Raw genomic sequence first — 20,045 nt, forward strand, 5'->3', positions numbered from 1 at the left:
CACTCCCTTTAAGAGTGTGCTCCTAATCTCAGCTCGTTACCTGTATAAAAGACACCTGGGAGCCAGAAATCTTTCTGATTGAGAGGGGGTCAAATACTTATTTCCCTCATTTAAAATGCAAATCAATTTATAACATTTTTGACATGCGTTTTTCTGGATTTTTGTTGTTGTTATTCTGTCTCTCACTGTTCAAATAAACCTACCATTAAAATTATAGACTGATCATTTCTTTGTCAGTGGGCAAACGTACAAAATCAGCAGGGGATCAAATACTTTTTCCCCCTCACTGTACATACATACATACATACATACATACATACATACATACATACATACATACATACATACAACACAGCATTCCCCAACCTAACCCACCCTGAGATGCTCAAGGGAGATGGTGGCGGTGCCCCTTACCACAGATCTAGGATCAGATAGATTCCCCCCCCCCCCAACTCCATTTCCAACCTTAAAGTGGGTAAGGGCTTCCATCTATTCCTTGAAATTCAGCTATTACCTTTCACCCACTTTTCATGTGATTAGTCCGGTACTTCTCACAGCAGTAGCCCCCACCATACTGTAGACAGCACAGCGCCACGAGTCACACACTGGAGAGACATCCAGCAGAGGTAGGAGTTCTCTCATGCAGGTCTGATCAACCCTCCTATTTCCATTCAAATAGAGTTGGGGGGAGGTAGAGTAGAGGGAATAGGAGGAAGAAAAGGATGAAAGCGTGGCAATCCCACCTCCCTGTGTTTTAGTATGAATGGGGCTGCCCTCCCCTCTCTGCAGGGGGTCCCTCCCTGCCTGTAGCACACTTTGGGCTTAATAGTGAAGGTTGCTCGATGGTGGTGCTATTAGAGAAAGAAACCGTTTTAGATGCACACAATTTATTTTAACACGCCTAGCACGGTCTCTCTCTAGCTGATAAAGGTTTGATGCAGGGCAGTGTTCCTTATCGCCGGTTCTGTAGAGGGATATGCATTTGCTTTGAACCAAGCCCTTTATAACCGACCACCTTTGTCATGGTTGACTTTTCGATGCATTCTTTAATGGTGTTGGGAACATAGAAATATAATCTAGATTATATTTCTATGGTTGGGAATCAGGGAAATGAGTGGTAGTTGTGCAGAAATGAGGGATGCCCCCGGATATCCGGATAGTAGAATGTTTGTTTTATTTATTTAATATCTTCAATCAAGGGTGGCTCTTTTTTCAGCTTGAGAGTGGGGGAGGGGACGAGAGAGGACCAGGGGCCTTGTGTGTGTTTGTGTGACAGTCTGTGTGTGTGGCACGGTGAGAGAGAAAGTAGGCAAACTGACTCGTGCTAGTTAGACAAACTTGTTGCCGGAGTCGGATATCTATCATATACCATCTGGCGGTGCCGGTCTTGACTGCATCAAGTCGTTGTGAAGAAGTTAGCTAGCTACAGTAGCTAGCTGGTCAGAGTAGCACGGCTAATCGAGGCTATTTTGCTGCGGTCCCTGTCCTTGTCTACAACTCCATTCATATGAATGAAACTGTCGACCTGTTGGTTGATCATTGTAGCCTACTCCTCCTTATTTTGACAACTTTCCTCCGTCATTTTAATGAATTCCATTTTGCGTTGGTAAGAAATCTCCCACTTCACTTGCTACACACACAACCTCTGTAGCGCAGCTTTGATTGACCGACAATAACAAGCTACACACGTGTTAAACGTGTGTAGTAGTGTTGTCACGGTACCAGACTTTTGACTTTGATACCGATACCAGGTTTATTATCATACTCGATACCGTCACCAGACCAAAACAAGACCACGAAAAACAAGGAGTATTAGCCAAAGTTACAGAATGGCACTTGATCCTGCTAGATAAACTCATCTGCTGCACTGTTCAATATATACAATCAATTTTACTTTGGTAAAAACAATCTCACTACAAAACATAATGGTAATAATTTATTGTAAATCTATTAATAAACTGGGTAAATCCAGATGTCGCCTAGGTCTATTCACAATACAGGTGAATGCATATTATCCAATAGAAGTGTGTGCATGCATTGAGTTATTGAGGTTGTTTTAGCTGATTTCATGGGGCTACAGATTACAAACAATCCCTTCCATTTAGGACTTATTTTATTGGCTAGGAGAACATTTATTGTGTTCTATTGATCAACAACATTTCCATATTAGTGTGTGCTGTCTCTAAGAAAGTAATGAGTAGGGCTGTTAAGGTGACCGTACTGATGGCAATCAAATCCCACGTTACTGTTTAGTCACGGTAATTAGGCTTCTCCAAGCTCTGACACTGCTCATGGTCATTAGTAGCCTACCAAACTTGCTATCTGCCTGGTACTACGCACTCTATTGTCCCTCTAATCACTCTGGCATCAATACAAATGTAATCAAAAATCTAATCAATTGGCTACTCAATTGCGTGAGAACTGATTTGATGGCTTCTATTAAAAATAGGAGGATCACATCAGCTTTGTAGACCTCCAAAAGTCTGGTTCATCCTTGGGAGCAATTTCCAAACGCCTGAAGGTACCACATTCATCTGTACAAACAATTATTTTGCAAGTATAAACACCATAGGACCATGTAGCCGCTCAGGAAGGAGACTCGTTCTGTCTCCTAGAGATGAACATAATTTGGTGTGAAAAGTGCAAATCAATCCCAGAACAACAGCAAAGGACCTTGTGAAGATGCTAGAGGAAACGGGTACAAATGTATCTATATCCACAGTCAAATGAGTCCTATATCGACATAACCTGAAAGGCTGCTCAGCAAGGAAGAAGCCACTGCTCCAAAACCGCCATAAAAAAGTCAGACTAAGGTTTGCAACTGCACATGGGGACAAAAATCGAACTTTTTGGAGAAATGTCCTCTAGTCTGATGAAACAAAAATAGAACTGTTTGGCCATAATGGCCATCGTTGTGTTTGGAAGAAAAGGGGGAGGCTTGCAAGTCGAAGAACACCATCCCAACCGTGAAGCACGGGAGTGGCAGCATGGTGTTGTGGGGGTGCATTGATGCAGGAGGGACTGGTGCACTTCACAAAATAGATGGCATCATGTGGAAGGACAATTATGTGGATATATTGAAGCAATATGTCAAGACATCAGTCAGGAAGTTAAAGCTTGGTCGCAAATGGGTCTTCCAAATGGAGAATAACCCCAAGCAGCATACTTCCAAAGTTGTGGCAAAATGGTTTAAGGACAACAAAGTCAAGGTATTGGGAGTGGCCATCACAAGGCCCTGACCTCAATCCCATAGAAGATTTGTGGGCAGAATTGAAAATGCTTGTGCGAGCAAGGAGGCCTACAAACCTGATTCAGTTACACCAGCTGTCAGGAGGAATGGGCCAAAATTCACCCAACTTATTGTGGGAAGCTTGTGGAAGGCTACTCGAAACATTTTAAACAATCAAACAATTTAATGGAAATGCTACCAAATACTAATTGAGTGTAAGTAAACTTCTGACCCACTGGGAATGTGATGAAAGAAATAAAAGCTGAAATAAATCATTCTCTCTACTATTATTCTGACATTTCACATTCTTAAAAAAAAAAGTGGTGATCCTAACTGACCCAAGACAGGGAATTTTTACTAGGATTAAATGTCAAGAATTGTGAAAAACTGAGTTTAAATGTAGTTGGCTAAGGTGTATGTAAACTTCTGACTTGAACTGTATTTACAACAGGAATGAACCACGGGAAAAGAGTCCTCCCTTCGCTATTTAAGTGCATAGATGATGTATTTTTGCCGCTGTTCTGAGACCGGTGCATGATAATGGTTCATTCTAAATCAAAACTCATTTCACACATTATTTAGTATATGTAAAGACAGCAATAATAGTCTGATGGGTGACAATATTAGCCTATCACTTGTGAATGATGTATTATCGCTTGTGCAGTAAGGCAAGAAACAGCTTGCCTTTCTTTTTTTTTGCTACCTTTTTCAAATCATAGTCATGTAGCCAAGCCCGTAGACCTATTTGTTTTGATATGGTTTGTATCACAAGTAAAGTGGCCAAATAATTTCTTAGACTCTAATTCTAACTCGCATAGGTAGGCTGTGTGTGAGTTTAAAGTGCACATTTTATTATAAAGCGTTTACGTGCATGATCGCGTTTGTCGTCACTTTTGAGAACCGCGCAAATGCAATCGAAAATCACATCAAACACATCACCCAAACAGCCTATCATATTTTAACTCACCCCACTGTGATCAATTTGAAGAAAGAAGTTCAACAGCGGGTTTAAACAGTGTAAAAGAAATGGACAGAGCTTTCTAAGGTGATTATTAATTCAAAACGCCGATATGCATCTTAAGAGTTTATGCATATGCATAGGCTTATGAGCCCAAGCCCCCCCAAATGAATGAATAAAAATTATGCTTGTTCCATTATACAATACATAGCCTACCGCGTATTACGCATGGCAGAAAAACATAAAACAAAACTGATTTAAGATGTCTTTAATACATAATTGGTCTAGCTTTTGAGTGTGGACTGTTATTGTGCATAGTGGATGGACTGGTTACCTTATGCTACGTTCCAAAATGTACTTCCATGAGCCTAGGAGAGAACGTATAGCCCTAGGCCCTGCTGTTGGTTAATTGATTATGCAGAGCGGCTTAGTTAGCCTACAAAATAATTAATTTGATTTTGAATAGTCTAGTAATAAGGAATTTGTTATATTTTCATAATTAATTGGGGGGGCACATTACCTTTAGCTATACCACACGAGACCGGGAGTATTTTGCGTGGCAGTAACCGGCGGACAAAATTTCATGACCGCCACAGCCCGAGTAATGTGCCAGTGGAATCAGATTTTGTGGCTGCGGAATCTAGTGGAAACCAGACGGGTGGCGAGGGAGATGAAGAAGTAGATTTTTTTTGGTGGTGAGGGAGGCAAAGTGAGCTAATAACGTTTTTGGTGACAATCAGCTTTAAAATCAGTATATTTTGCTTAATGGTTTGCATATTATTACAAACAAAAGCACTTAGGGGAGTGGATTCAGCTGTGAGCTAGCAAGGAAAGTTAGCCTACAATTAAAAATGGAAGCTACAGGTATAGTCTTGCATTGTAAAAGGGTTCTATCGTGCATGGACATTTGTTTTGCGAACAGTAATGAACAGTTTCAACATTTCTTAATTCCGTGTTGCGTTAATCAAGTGTGTTAACTTCTGTGCAGCATGAGTGGGGAGCTATCGAGGCAGCTCAGACAGCTCTAACATTGAATAAGTGGAGCAGGCAATTGCTATAAAGGGACTGCACTGAGTAGATGTAATCCTCTCAATCACGTGACAGTACCGAATGTAACAAAAATGATAGTATCGAACAGGTTTTTGTTTTGAAAAAGTACAGAAGTTTTGGTATACCGTGCAACACTAATGTAGGGGCGGCAGGTAGCCTGGTGGGTAGGAGCGTTGGGCCTGTGTCCCAAAGGTTGCTGGATCGAATCCTCGAGCTGACATGGTTGAAATCTGTCATTCTGCCCCTGAGCAAGGCAGTTTAACTCACTGTTCCCCGGGCGCCGATGACTTGGATGTCGATTATGACAGCCCCCCCGCACCTCTCTGATTCAGAGGGGCTGGGTTAAATGCGGAAGACACATTTCAGTTGAATGCATTCAGTTGTACAATTGACTAGGTATCCCCCTTTCCCTAATGTGTAGGCTACCGGAGCTTCTTTTTGGGGTGCACTCATAAAAACTTGTTTTATTCAAATGTCGAATGTGGTGGTCTATCCTTGTGGACTTATGTGGCAAAGCCTTTTCATTGTTAAATTAGGTCTGGGTTTTTTTCTCTAAAAATGAATCCTCTCCCAAGAAATCAAAACACTTAGCGTACGTTCGGATTTTCAAATAACCGTTCCCATCCCGAGCAGAAATTAATTTGAATGACCGTTCCCATCCCGAGCAGAAATTAATTTGAATGACCGTTCCCATCCCGAGCAGAAATTAATTTGAATAACCGTTCCCATCCCGAGCTGAAATGAATTTGAATAACCGTTCCCATCCCGAGCTGAAATGAATTTGAATGACCGTTCCAATCCCGAGCGGAAATGAATTTGAATGACCGTTCCCATCCCGAGTTGAAATTAATTTGAATGACCGTTCCCATCCCGAGCTGAAATGAATTTGAATGACCGTTCCCATCCCGAGCTGAAATTAATTTGAATGACCGTTCCCATCCCGAGCTGAAATGAATTCATATAATACAATGGCAGTGGTATCACACAGCTAAAAAAGTCTACCCATTCTAACAGGGTAAAGAACTGCGTACATTGTACAGGCCACGTCAGCCAGGGTATGATTACACCAACACTTCGATGTGTCTTACAGGGCTTTCACACTAAATTGGTTTGGAGCGTTTCTCTCTCTCTCCCCCCCCCCCCCCCAACTCGGGCACGTTTACCCCCCTTAGTTCCGTTCGTTTGGACTGGTGTCCACTCAAGAGCGCACTAAACAACGCACCATGGTTTCGTTCAAAAAGGGTGGTCTCGGCCCGATTCCATTCGTACCGTGGTTAGGTTCACTGCTGGTGAGAACACAGTCCAGGCCAAACACCGGGAAAAACTGATGCGTGCATTTTATGAAATGTAATGTACTGTAATTTGATATTATCATGCAGAATCTCTATTATTATTAATATTATTGATTAGGGAAGATGGGGGCTATATACCGGGTTATAAGCTACTGAATATAGCTACTATTGTGCCGTTTTTATTGGAAGTAACATGACGTTTGGGATACACGTGCTATGCTTCTTGATAATCAGAGGGATTTAATGTGAGCATTGTCTCCCCGATAAACAAATTACTTGCATTAGAGGGGGATACAATAACAAATAATGGAACTCCGATTCGAACTACAGCTCAGAACTGTGTGAAAACGCCCTTACAGTTGCATTGACGAACCCATTAGATGACTGGAACGGCTCCTCTTCAAACTGGTTGGAATATGGAACGACTTAAGTAGCACTTTAGTAGCACTCGCACGCACACACGGCAAACTTTCTGAAATATTAATGCAGCCGGAGTTTTGGAGTAATCCATTTCAGTCGCAACACAATGTGTATGACAGGTGGGTGGGAGGAAGCCCGCTCGTTGCTTCTCTCCTCTGTGGCTCACCATGGAGCAGAGCGGCGCTGGGATCAACCACTAATGGTATGTAAAAAAGTACGATTTTGCATGTCCTCTTTGAAACGCACCTGGTTTCTAATTCGGGCCGGCCCAGTCACACTGTGTTCAGCGTGCTGAGAGAGATTTTTAATTATCCTGCTCTGCTGTGGGAGATGATGATGATGATGATTACTGAGCTCTCCCTAGATCTAACATGCAGGGACATAACTGACCGTGTTCACTGAGCCTACTGTACAGCCGTATACAGCAAGGCACACACGTTCATATTACACAGTACACACACAGGCAGGTGGAAACACGCTCATTCACACACACACACACACACACACACTTGGAAGCATAGCTGGTACCAAGAAGCCCAGTCGTCATACTCATAAGTCAAGAACATGCACTCGATTTCCTGATAGATCCAGCTCTATACACACACACACACACACACACACACACACACACACACACACACACACACACACACACACACACACACACACACACACACACACACTCACTCGCTCTCCCTCTGCACTGGGCATGACTTTCTTTTCTCTTTTGTTTGATGGTCATTCTGTCTGGCAGGCACTGCAACCACAGAGAAGGACTCCAGTCCTAAATATACAGCTGATGTCCTATTTAAAAAAAAAAAATGCACACATACGAGGCTAAATGGAGTGTCTTCATTTCTTTGTGTTTATTATAATGGAATGTAGGCTAGGCTATTAGCCTACATGCCTGTAAGCCCCGTGGCCTAGGTGTTGTGTTTATACATTTCAACCCTAACAGGCTTACCAGTGACCCTACTCCATGGGCTGAACTGTTAGCCACGGCTGGAAAGTTTTCACTCTTCATTTGATTTTGATTTTGGAAGTTGGGGGAGGTCTAAACTGTAAATCCATGCTGACTCTGCAGGCTATATTCAGGACTGGCCCTTGGCTCTGGATACTATACTCTCCAGTAGTTTAGTCGATACACACACACACACTCATGGCACGCGCACGCACACACACACAATGTCTCTCCCCAACCCCACACATGCATTTACTAAGAGATTGTAGTGCTGTGCGTCGTGGAGTAAGTGGACCTGAATTGATCAGTATTGATTGGCACTGTATTGTCAGACGGTAATGGGCCTCCCCCTCAGGATATTTTAGCAGTGTCTGATCCCCCCCCCATCCCCTCCCCTCCATCTCAGCCCAATCAACCTCACTAGAGTTGGGCGATATTACAATAGTATCGTATAGCCATCACGATGTGACAGACGATGGTTTAGCCTATTTGAACTTGACTGGAGCCGCGCAGCAATGAAGGGAGTGGTACAGCACACAAGCGACATTCAGAGTCATTTGCCTATTCCTATTTGCTATATAGCCTATTTGTTTCAATAAATATGTTAAAGAAAGCAAGGGAGGAATGTAGGCCAGACAGTTAAGCCGGGACTATACCAGAATCGCGATACACGTAAGTATCGTGGAAAGGAAACAAAACACAACGCGGATTTAACTTCTTTAGGAAAACCAATAGGCACCTAAAGGACTCTGACCATGAGAAACAAGATTCTCTGGTCTGATGAAACGACCCTAAGCACACAGCCAAGACAATGCAGTAGTGCCTTCGGGACAGGTGTGCCAAGCTTGTAGCGTCATACCCAAGCAGAATCCAGGCTGTAATCGCTGCCAAAGTTGCTTCAACAAAGTACTGAGTAAAGGCTCTGAATACTTATGTAAATGTGATATTTCAGTTTTATTTTTTATACATTTGCAGAAAGTTTTAAAACCCCGTTTTTGCTTTGTCATTATGGGGTATTGTGTATATCTTGAGGGGAAAAAATGATTTAAGCAATTTTAGATTAAGTGCCAACATACTGAAGCTGCCTCTGCCAGGAAGGATATTTAGAAAATATTTGCCTCCCAAGTTGTTTCATGATTTGTCCAGTTGTGAATGTGATTTCACTCTATAGCCTAATGGTGGTTATAGTAGGGTTTTGTTTTCCTGCCCAATTATATTTTTTAGAGGTGTTGGCCAGTAGTGGCGATACCATTTGTATATCACAGTGTTTTATGAGTACATAATCACGATAGGACAAAAGTTGACACCGCCCAACCGTAAACCTCACCTGCTCACCCCGCCCTCCCCCTGCCCTCCCCCATATTTGATCACCCCACCCTCTTGCATACCCTTTCACATGACTCACTCCGGTTCTGAGCAACCCAACACCATTTTTAAAATTTATATTACTGAGCCTACATCAACCCCGTTCCTCATCCCACTACTCTGTAGCCGACCCTCGGTAGTAGTATTGCAGTAGTATTGCTGCTTTTTTTCTCATTTTCCAAGCGAAGTTCTTTAAGGGAATATACAGACACATTTGTTCGGTTCGGCCTAGCTGAGTTCGGCTAGGTGCCAGCCGAACTGAAGCATGTTGATGCCTTAAGAGGAAGAGAGCGGGAGAAAGAAAGAGAGATGGGGGGGAAGGAGGCAGAAAGAGGGAGAGAAATGCCAGAGGATGCTGCCGGATTTATCTGTTCAATAAAAGTTTTGTTTTACTTCAGTATAACGTCTGACATGTATAGTGTCGTAGTGACATGAAAAGAGGTCAATTAAAAGAGGCTTTATGTCTGAGCTGTTTTATCCGTGGAGGATCAGAAGATCTTAATTGTTTGCTCGATTTTGGGTGCTAACATATGAATGTTGTAGAGATAACTGGTGAGTTTGTGTATTTAGGAGACTATGGTGTGTGCCACTGAGTGATTGGATGTAGGCCTCGTGTGTGTGTGTGTTTGTAAGACACAGACAGAGCCCCTGGCATCCATGTCTCCTCATCACACAATAGACTCACTGCTGGACTGATGAGCCTGGAACTGACAGCAGACACACACACACACTCCACTCACTCACTTACACACACACACACACACACACTGTACCCACTCAACTCCTCACATAGAGCTCAGTCAGCCTACTTGGAATGTTATTACCGGTTAACAAATAAACATTATGAATCTGCTAAAGTAAAGTAGCAAAATTAATGTTTTGCGGTGTGTTTCTCTCTTTTGGCTTAGATCTTCCCAGTTGTGTTAGTGTAGTTTCCCTCTGGCTACCTGGAGGCTTTGTTCGGGCTCTCTGACGTTTCACTCAAAATGTCACCCGTTAAAAGTTTTAAACAACTGGTAGTTCTCTCTCTTCGGTTCCCTAATAGCAGAGAACAGTGGTTCTAACTTCTTACCTTGTGTTCCTCTTGTGTTCCAGGCAGCAGAGCTGTGACCCACTTCCCCTGTCCCCGCCTCACTGATCCCCTGATGCCCTGTGAGTCAACACACACGCGGACCACGCCCGGTTCACCTGCACAGCTGACGCCAGGAGGAGGTAGGCTAAATGAGTAACAACAAATGTGTGTGTGTGCACGTATGTGTTAGTAACACTGTTATTTTACAGCAGCAGGGCAATACGTGGTTGGCTGTAAAAGTGAAGGAAGTCACAGAAAGTGTGTTGCAGGATTTGTGTCCCCATCTACAGATTTATATTGCCTTCAGATGACAGCTTGAAAGACCTGGTTCAATACTCAGTGAAACTCCCCACCTCCCACCAGTAGAGTTTGGGGTTTCATTTGCATAGTCGACACGGGACTGTTTTTGATTTGTTCGGTCCTGCTTCTGTCTATGCATCCGTTTGTTGTAGCCTGAATGTTGACAACATTTTAACGCTGAGAGATTGAATGTGGTCGCAAGTGTGTATGCTCGCACACGAACCCATTAGGGATACTGGAAGTCTTCTGTGCGGACCAGCCTTAACCTTGGGGCATCACTTGATCCTCTGTTATGTGACAGCCGTCCTGTGTGTTGTCAATGTTAACAGTCAGGGGGAGGTTAAGGGGTGTGTTTTGACGTCTGTGGCTGAGTCTTAGGCCCTATTCCCGCTGCGAGAGATGCGGCGTGGCGAAAATAGATTTCTACTTTTCAGTTCGCATCACATCCTTGCTATGCCTTTTGTTGTGGCTGGCAAAGCGTCGTTCTTGGTCCGCAGATCAAATTGACCCTAAATATCACAGTAGCCACTAGCCAGTAAGCACAATTTATTTAACAATCTTAGAAACTTTTCTTCTGAAATACATTACACTAATGAATAATTACAACCAAACCAGATTACACTCTTGAATAATGCAACCATTGACAAGCGTGGTTTATTTTCTCATCCGTACGTATTCAATTAGCTGAAAATACACAGCTAACTCCTGTTAGCTAGTTATCTAACAAACAACATTCTTCATGATCAAGTAACATCAGCATTTACCCCTCCCGTAGTAACAAAAGTACATTCACGTTATCATACAGCGTCATTCATATTATAATATAGGCTACACAGCTAGGCAACGTTATCTAGCGAACTAGTTTGCTAGCCAAACAAAATAATTTCTGCATCCTCCTCACATCAACGTGCTGTCTGTTAGCCGAAGGCTGACGTTTAGCTGAACCATAGCTAGGACAGGAGCTCTTAGGCTTACACTAGCATATTAGCGCTACCTTAGAACAAACCATGTAAAAGCAAATAGCTTCTGACAACGTTGAACATTTCAGAGTGTAACCAGCTGTTTCTACAATGTCAGGTAAAAAAAAAAATTGAGGGTATAGCCTCAAGCAGGAAATATATTTTTTTTTTCTCCTGATTTTTACCGCTGCCTCTATCTCTTACTCATATGAAATAGATCTACACTTAACCATATAGTCCTGGTTTTACTGCACTGGTAATATTCACTTAAATGCACTTTGTCCAATAGGGTTGTGAATTGCTAGGGACCTCCCGGTATGATATCACGATACTTAGGTGTCGATACGATATCTATTGCGATTCTATATGTATTGAAATTCGACACTGTGATTTTTAATTGAGATTCCACGGTCCAAACATATTGCTCACCGTATGTCTGCTGCAGAGGGACAAGCGAGAGCCATGAGAAAACAAGTTTTGATCAGTCATGGGGAAAAAACGATATGTTGTATATTTCAAAATAATATCATGATATGTAGCTATCAACCCCCCCATCACTAACGACCGAGGCGAGTCATGTTCCTATTCAGTCCGAAAGTCGAGTACTGTGTCTGAATCCACTGTAGTTCTACTAAGCTACACCACAGACTTTTAGAGGAAGTAATGCAGTTGACTGCTATTAGCGTTCCCTCTTTCTGAGTCTGAGAATTCCCCCTGTTCTCTAAAGTGGCTGTCTACCCCAGGGGAAAGGCCCAGTGCTAGATTGCACCACAGCAGTAGATTAAAGTGGTAGTAAATTGGAGTCGATGCAAAGGTCTCGGTGAAATGATGATGAATGCTTTATTTGCATAGCTGATTGGGGTTAAAAGTACCACTGCTCAGCATGACGGCCTCGGGACACGCTTTAGAAATGAGCTGTAACAGTCAGACAGTCTCTTTTTAAACCTGAACCAATGGTGTGTAAGATGAGGGCTCATCTCATCCAGTCAGAGAGGGGGGGAGGAGTTCAGATGTTGCATGGCCTTGTGCTGATGTGTAAATCTTACTACCTCCTAATGTTATCAATGTAAAGATTTGTGTAAGCCTATGTCATGGCAGAGTCGACAAGGCGACCTTCAACGTATCTCCCTCCCCCTCGCAACAACTCCTCAAACCTCCACTGCCCTTCACCCTACTTCAGATCACAGGCAACCAAGTGGAGGAGGGGAAGATTGTAGGTCGCCCCTCATTCCCAGCCCCCATGCACCCTTCTCCTATGTGTGTGTGTGTGTGTGTGTGTGTGCGCACAATGCAAATGCGCATGTGTCTCTGTGTGTGTATCACTCCCTGCCAATGCTTCTCCCCCAGGCTAGCGTTCTGCCTGTATGACGGAGTAGACCACAGCAGTGACAGTAGAGGTTATCAGGGACAGAGTGCAAAACAATGTCACAGGAAATCAATGGAGACCATCACAGCCGTGCCAGGAGAGGCAGCACAGAGACCCTGATCCTGACAAGACCTGTCACTGCCAGGTTCAGTAGGGAAGCACAGCAGACCTGGAGGACACACTAAGACAGGGGTGAAAAACGAGGGCTGCAGTGTGTGTGTGTGCCAGCTTTTCCAAGCCGTCACTTTATCTCAAACACTGCAGCCCTCCGGGACCAGAGTCAGGCTAAGTTGGTCAAGTCTTATCACACAACAGTCCTGGGAAAAACCACAGATAGTCCTTTTATCATGTTCATGTGGCACCGGGGTTTGGTTAGGGTCAGAGCTGTGGACAGGTTGCAAGGGGAAGCCAGTGGGTTGAGATCAGGTAGCCAGAGAGGAGGGTCATCCTGGACTAGCTTGAGACAGACTCGCCACAGGAACCCTTCAACGACCAGAGGATAACCGAGCTGAACTTTCTGCATCGCTACACATTCACAACCCACTGTAGTGACAGTAAGGGTCCTAGTCATCTCCACCACTCACTAATCATCTATTCATTCATTAACAGGTCACAGTTTTCACTCGTTACAACAATTCTGTCTCCTAATAAGGATTACGGACGCTAACATTCTGGCAAACTGAACAGACATCAAGGGTCTCGTGTCATTTCCTCCCGTCACTCTCGATCAGTTTGTAAAGTACTGTTTGGCTACATATGTTTCAGCACTTGATTCTCGTCTTCATGTATATTCCACCCCGGCCCTGGGGGTTGTGTATGAAGACCACACAGCCCAGTCTCTGTTGTAGTCGATCTCTACCAGCGCTGGTATTAGTAAAGCATCTCAGAGTAGGAATACTGATCTCGGATCAGGTCCCCCTGTCTACATAATCTGAATGCTGATTGGCTGACAGCCGTGGTATATCAGCCGGGTATGACAACACATTTATTTGCACTGCTCCAATTGCGTTGGTAACCAGTTTGGTAATAGCAGTGAGGCACATCGGGGGTTTGTGGAATATGGCCAATGTACCACGGCTAAGGACTGTGTCCAGGCACTCCGTGTTGCGTTGTGCCTAAGAACAACCATTAGCTGCGGTATATTAGCCATACCCCCCCCCCCCCCCCCCCCCCGGGCCTTATTGCTTAATTCTGTCGCCATTCTATGCGTAGGCTACCTCTATCTCAAATGCATTATTATCCTGCGTGGCCGTCTGTTCCACAAGTGACTTTTTCCTTGACCTTGGCCACTTGGCTTTGTGACGATACAGTAACCGTCTCTCTCCGTCTGGAGCATGTGTACAATAATTCCGCTGGTAAGCTGTAGCTCTCTCGTTGCTCTCTCTGTGATTATGGTGAGTGACTAGTGTAATTACCAGCTCCAGTATGTGTTTTGCGTTGTGTGGGCCAAGGGTGCACAGGCACTCCGAGTGGGAGGCGGTGTGGTGGTGGTGGTGGTGGGGGGGGCAGCAGCATCTTCAGAGACCTCACTAATTGCTATGGGAGTAATTAAAAGGCATTACATTCCTGCTTTACGTCTTCTGTAGTTTGGGCCAGAGCTGTGTCTGCCTGGGGGTGGCTCAAAGCCCTTCATGTTCCTGTGGCTCCTGTTTCCTATGGCACTTGCCATTTTCTGCCCCCCCCCCCCCCCCCCCCCCCACTTAACTCTATTTAGTTATTTTAGTTGTTTGGGGATAAAGCTCGTCCCTTTCACCTAATGTGGGCCATCCTCTGTGCCTTGGGTTGCGATGGGTCTGTCTGGAGGAGTTTCCTTGCAGCTCTTATTTTGGGCCGTGGCGAGCCCATCTCTTTGAGTTTGGCAAAGGCTCCGTGAACCGTGGAGGCTAGCGACGGCGTCCAACAACGTCACATTTGAGTTGAATTAGAAACGTATCAGTGCACTGCATAACAAGATGTGTGTGCCAAACACGTCCTGTTTCGTTGTGTGGCTGTGTTTTAGTCTGTGTCTGTCCTCCCTCCCAGCTTGTGCGTCTGTCCGGCCTTTGGCACGGTGTCGTGGGACACCCAGAGACATGACAGAAGTTCCACTCTCTCCTGACCTGCGTTCAGCTGAATAAAAGGGCCCGTTCTCCGGCTGTTGCAGCCCGGGACCTATCTGGGATTGGGACTGATAGCGTATCAAAGCCAACGTGCCGGATGAGGGAAGGTTTTTTTTCCGGAGCAGCAGGATCAGAGCAGGACCCTTCGGAAAGGGGCCTTTTTGAATATCCTGTCCTTCTCCAAAAGACACAATTCATTTGTGTGTTTAACTGGTGCTCAACTGACACGGGGGGGTTTTGTTCACTGCAAATGAGTTTTGTTCATGGTATGTGTGTAATGCTGTCATATGCCAAAAGTGAATCACAAGAGGATTGTGCAGAACGTACACAAATTTCCTTCACTCTCTGCCTTGTGAGATGTAACACTCAATATAATTCAAATTCGGCTGAGTAGAATGATGAATAGAAGCTTGTGTGGGAATGATTACGATCCTCACAAAACATTATCCCCCCCCCCCCCCCCCCTCGTACCAGTAGCTAGCATCCGTTAAACAATGTCAGACTGAGAAATTGCCTGGATCATAAGCTTACTGGAGACAGATGTTGGGATGGAATGAGAACAAGGATTGGCGGATCACAAAGCCCGAATGGAGAGATACAGAAACACCGGGATGAAGCAAAAGGAAACCGATAGGGATGGAGCGACGAAGGAGAGGAGGGAGTGTGAGCGGAGAGGAGACTGAATAAAATGGCGATAGCTGAGCCTAGGTATAAGGGACACAGAAAAAGAGAGAGAGAGAAACATTAGACAAGAGACTTTTGAGCAGAGAAAAGACCCTGAATAAAGCAGAGGTAGATTAGGTTTTTTATAGCGCCGGGGCGGTGGTGAAGCCTGATTCTTTGTGACTGCCATATTAAGGCGAGTCATTTTGGTTCAGTGAACACGTTTCTGCTCTTCCTCCTCGCAGTCTCTCGACTACGTCACTTTCTCCCCCTTTCAGTCCCCCCCCCCCTAGCGTTCTGCTGTTCTGTCGCTTTTACATTCTCTCCCCCCTTCTCGGTATTCTATTCACCCTTCCCCTCCTTAGCTGAGTATGAAGTAGCATAGTTGCGTGCATCCTCGTTTGTTTCTTTCTGAAAACGCCATGGCAAGGGAGGGTGAGAATGTACAGCAGGATGGGTGGAGTAGGGTCGGGCGATATTACGATAGTGTCTGATATCGAAGATGATTGGCAGCCATCGTCGATAGTGGCGACATTGTGATGTGGCAGGCTATGTATAGCCCATTTCAACTTGACTATAGCCCATTTCAACATTCCGTTGTTATAGCCTGCACAACCTATTTCAATAAATATGCTATAAACAATTTATAGAATGCAAGAGAATAATGTAGACAGAGATTTTCATCAAAGCAGCTCAAAATGTCCAGTCAGAAAATTTTCGGATGATCTGGGCAACATAGCTGACGCTTATTTTTTGTTGTTGTGTGTGGACACCACGGCTTCTTAATTATTTTAAAAGCCTAATTTTGTATTTTCTCTCCATTTGATGTGAATATGACCTGTTTTTTTTCCCGGCCACGCTACTGCGTGATCAAACTATGAATTTATCTAACGGAGTTGTCAGAGCGTTTTGAAGTTATTGAATAACCACTGCATGGCAACTGCACCATCCTCGATCGCACGGCGCTACAGGGGATGTTGCAAACAGCCCGGTACATCACTAGGGCCCAGCTCCCCTGCCATCCAGGCCCTCTATATCAGACGGTATGAAAGGAAGGCCCGGAAAATTGTTAGACTCCAGCCATAGACTGTTATCTCTGCTTCCGCACGGCAAGCGGTACCGGAGCATCAAGTCTGACCCAAACGGGCTCCTGAACAGCTTCTATCCCTAAGCCATAAGACCGCTAACAAAATGGCTACACAGACTATCGGCATTGTCCCTATTTTATTATCTCTATTCACACACACACACACACACACACGCATTCATACTGACTCTACACACACTATGCTTCTCACGATGCCAACAAACGATATGATACCAGGCCAAGTATCACGATGCCAAGTAGTATCGAAATACCACGGTGGGGAAAAAATCTGTGGCTTAGCACCCCCCCCCCCCCCCCCCTCTGATGCTTGTTCACGTTATTTTTTAAACGTTCTCCAAAAAACTGTCTCTGAAACTTCTACTCAATGCAACACATTGTATTTAAATTCACACTGTTCAGTGTATTATAGAATTCTGCATAGAATGGCTGATTTGCTCATATTTGCAAAGGCCTAACTGTGATTTGGCTGGAGGAATGGGAGGAACGAATATGCATCAGTGGAGGCTGCTGGAGGGAGGACGGCTCGTAATAATGGCTGGAACGGCGCGAATGGCATCAAAACGCACAGAAGCCATGTGTTTGATACCATTCCACTCATCGGGAACAGCCATTATCACGAGCCCGTCCTCCCAAATGAAGATGCCACCAACCTCCTGTGATATACATGCATAATGATCTGCATGTCATTGTGTCATGCATGCCTTTACTCTTCAGTACACACACATGCAGCTTTCTCTCTCTCTCTCACACACACACACACTGCTCCCAACTTTTAAAACATTAGTCACAAAAAACAGAATTTAAGGAGCACCAGAAATACATAGATTTTTATCTAGTTTAGGCTTAGATTAGGCCTAATATGAATCCTACCTTTTGAAGCACATCTCATGAATAGCAGACCGAAATGTGCCTAAGCCTACTGTCAAGTACCAGACTGTTAGCTAGCTAGGTCTGGTACTTGAGCTAGCTAGCTAGCAAGCCAATAATTAACGACTCTGGATTTAAAAAAAATATATATTTTTCTACGGCCCACAACATGGTTTGTGAAATTATATAAAATGCATGTGAATCTCGATATGACAAAAAAAAAGGCATCTCCGGTAATATGGGCCATATTTTTTAAAAACCGTTTAGGTTGGAGACGAGCTCTTTTCTTTGCCGTAAAAGCTCCATGCATGCCTGTCACGATTCTTTCCATTTTCCCCTCTGACACTCAGAGGCTGCATGATGGTGAGCTTGCAAAGTCGACTCAGACACGGGCCTGTGCTCTTGGTTATAACAGGTGATGAAATGATACAACGTATCAACATTGATGGCTTTGCACACTGCTCCAATGCAACAAATGTAGAAATCGAACAACGGAAGACTCATTGGGGTCTGCACCCCCACTCGCCATCACGGCTAAATTATATATTTTTTAAAACCTGAAGGTGGAATAGACGTGAAGTGCTGACGAAGAGAAGCAGGTGAGTGAGGGCTGATAAGGGATGCAGCAGGATGATTACTGCTGCCACACGTGATATACACATGAAAGTGGATATCATTGGACCTGCCCATACAAGAGACGAGCGGCCGTTGCTTCAATTCAACTAAATTTATAAACAAAAGTGACTTTTATAAAAGTCACCAGCAGGTTCTTTAGATCGGTAGGGCATAAGAAGTTGGTAGTATCATATGAAACGGTACTACGGTATTCTAAAATGTTGGTATCATAAGTATCATGACGTTTTGGTACCGGGATATTACTGGTATGTCAAGCAACACACACACAGTCATCAAACTGAGCAGCAACGTATACTGTATCATATATCCTGATGCCTAGTCAACTTATCCCTACCACTCCAGTATCCCTGCACATTGGGAATATGGGTCTTGGCACTGACCCTGTCTATAGCTTGCTTGTTTTCTTGTTGTTGATCTTATTTCTATTTCTTGTGTGTTTTTGTTCTATTTGATTTTTTATCATTGTTTTATAAGTTTTCTATTGATTATTGATTACTGCATTGTTGGAAAAGAGCAACAAATGCATTTCACGTCACGTGACAATAACTTAACTCTGAACGAAAAACATGATAGGCCTAAGGTAATAAATAATGAGACGGGTAGAACAAACAATAGCAAGATAGAAAAATCAAATGAGTAGTTCGAACAAACCTTACAGTTGAGCGTGGCTTAATCTAAATTAAGTTATGCATGCATCCCTCCTCCTTGCCGTTGCAAACCAAACGGCCAAAAGCAAAATCCTACTAATTAAAATAGCTTATCGAAAGCATTAAGGCGAGTTACAGTTATGAGTATTTGCCAAACAGGGGCCATTCTAATAGTGTTTGTCCTAAAGTTGCAGCTTTCAAATGGTAACTATTGTGACAATCAGATTTGATCACAGATTTATTTTTAATGACATATTATCAGTCAACGAGAAGTGGAATTGAGCCAACATTTAGTTTGAAAGTTTGAACGAGAACTCAAATGAAAACGTACAGCTTATGAAAGAAACTGTGTAGAGTATGCCAATCCTATTTCCACAGTTTGTTATTAGCTATGTAAAGTGCATTTGGAAAGTGTTCAGAGCCCTTCACTTTTTCCACGTTTTGTTACGTTACAGTCTTGTTCTAAAATTGATGACAGTTGTATTTTTTAAATCCATCTACACACAATAACCCATAATGACAAAGCGAAAACAGGTTTAGAAATGTTTGCAAATTTATTACAAATTTAAAAAAAACAGATGCCTTATTTACATAAGTGCGGCAGGGTAGCCTAGTGATTAGAGCGTTGGACTAGAAACCGAAAGGTTGCAAGATCGAATCCCCGAGCTGACAAGGTAAAAATCTGTCGTTCCCCAAGAAGACTCAGGGCTGTAATCGCTGCCAAAGGTGCTTCAACAAAGTAAAGGGTCTGAATACTAATGAAAATTTGGATTTTTTAAAAAATATTTTTTTATACATTTGCTAAAATGTAAAAAAAAAATGAAAAAAAAAAGTTTTTGCTTTGACATTATGGGGTATTGTGTTTAGATTGAGGAAAGTGTCATGGAAATTCTTACAGGTGGACACAAAGTCCATCTTTAAATGAATCATTGTTTATTTGTCAGCGCACTGGAGAGGTTCCAACCAACTTGATGCACCATAGTACATATGTCAATCGGGAGCTTTTCCTGGGCAGACCCAGCAGTTGTCTTTATAAATGGCTATACACAAGTT

At 43.6% G+C, this 20,045-nt stretch overlaps 1 protein-coding gene across 2 annotated transcripts in view; it reads left to right on the forward strand.

The window, feature by feature from the left end:
* Positions 1–20,045, forward strand: part of sipa1l3 (signal-induced proliferation-associated 1 like 3) — a 98,598-nt gene that overhangs the window by 35,489 nt on the left and 43,064 nt on the right. For both annotated transcript variants that reach the window (XM_036961354.1, XM_036961355.1), the window contains exon 2: positions 10,371–10,487. The gene's annotated coding sequence lies outside the window, so the exon portion shown is untranslated. The remainder of the gene's footprint in view (positions 1–10,370; positions 10,488–20,045) is intronic.

This window comes from Oncorhynchus mykiss, chromosome 24, assembly GCF_013265735.2.
Source record: "Oncorhynchus mykiss isolate Arlee chromosome 24, USDA_OmykA_1.1, whole genome shotgun sequence".
In the NCBI taxonomy this organism is placed as follows: Eukaryota; Metazoa; Chordata; class Actinopteri; order Salmoniformes; family Salmonidae; genus Oncorhynchus; species Oncorhynchus mykiss.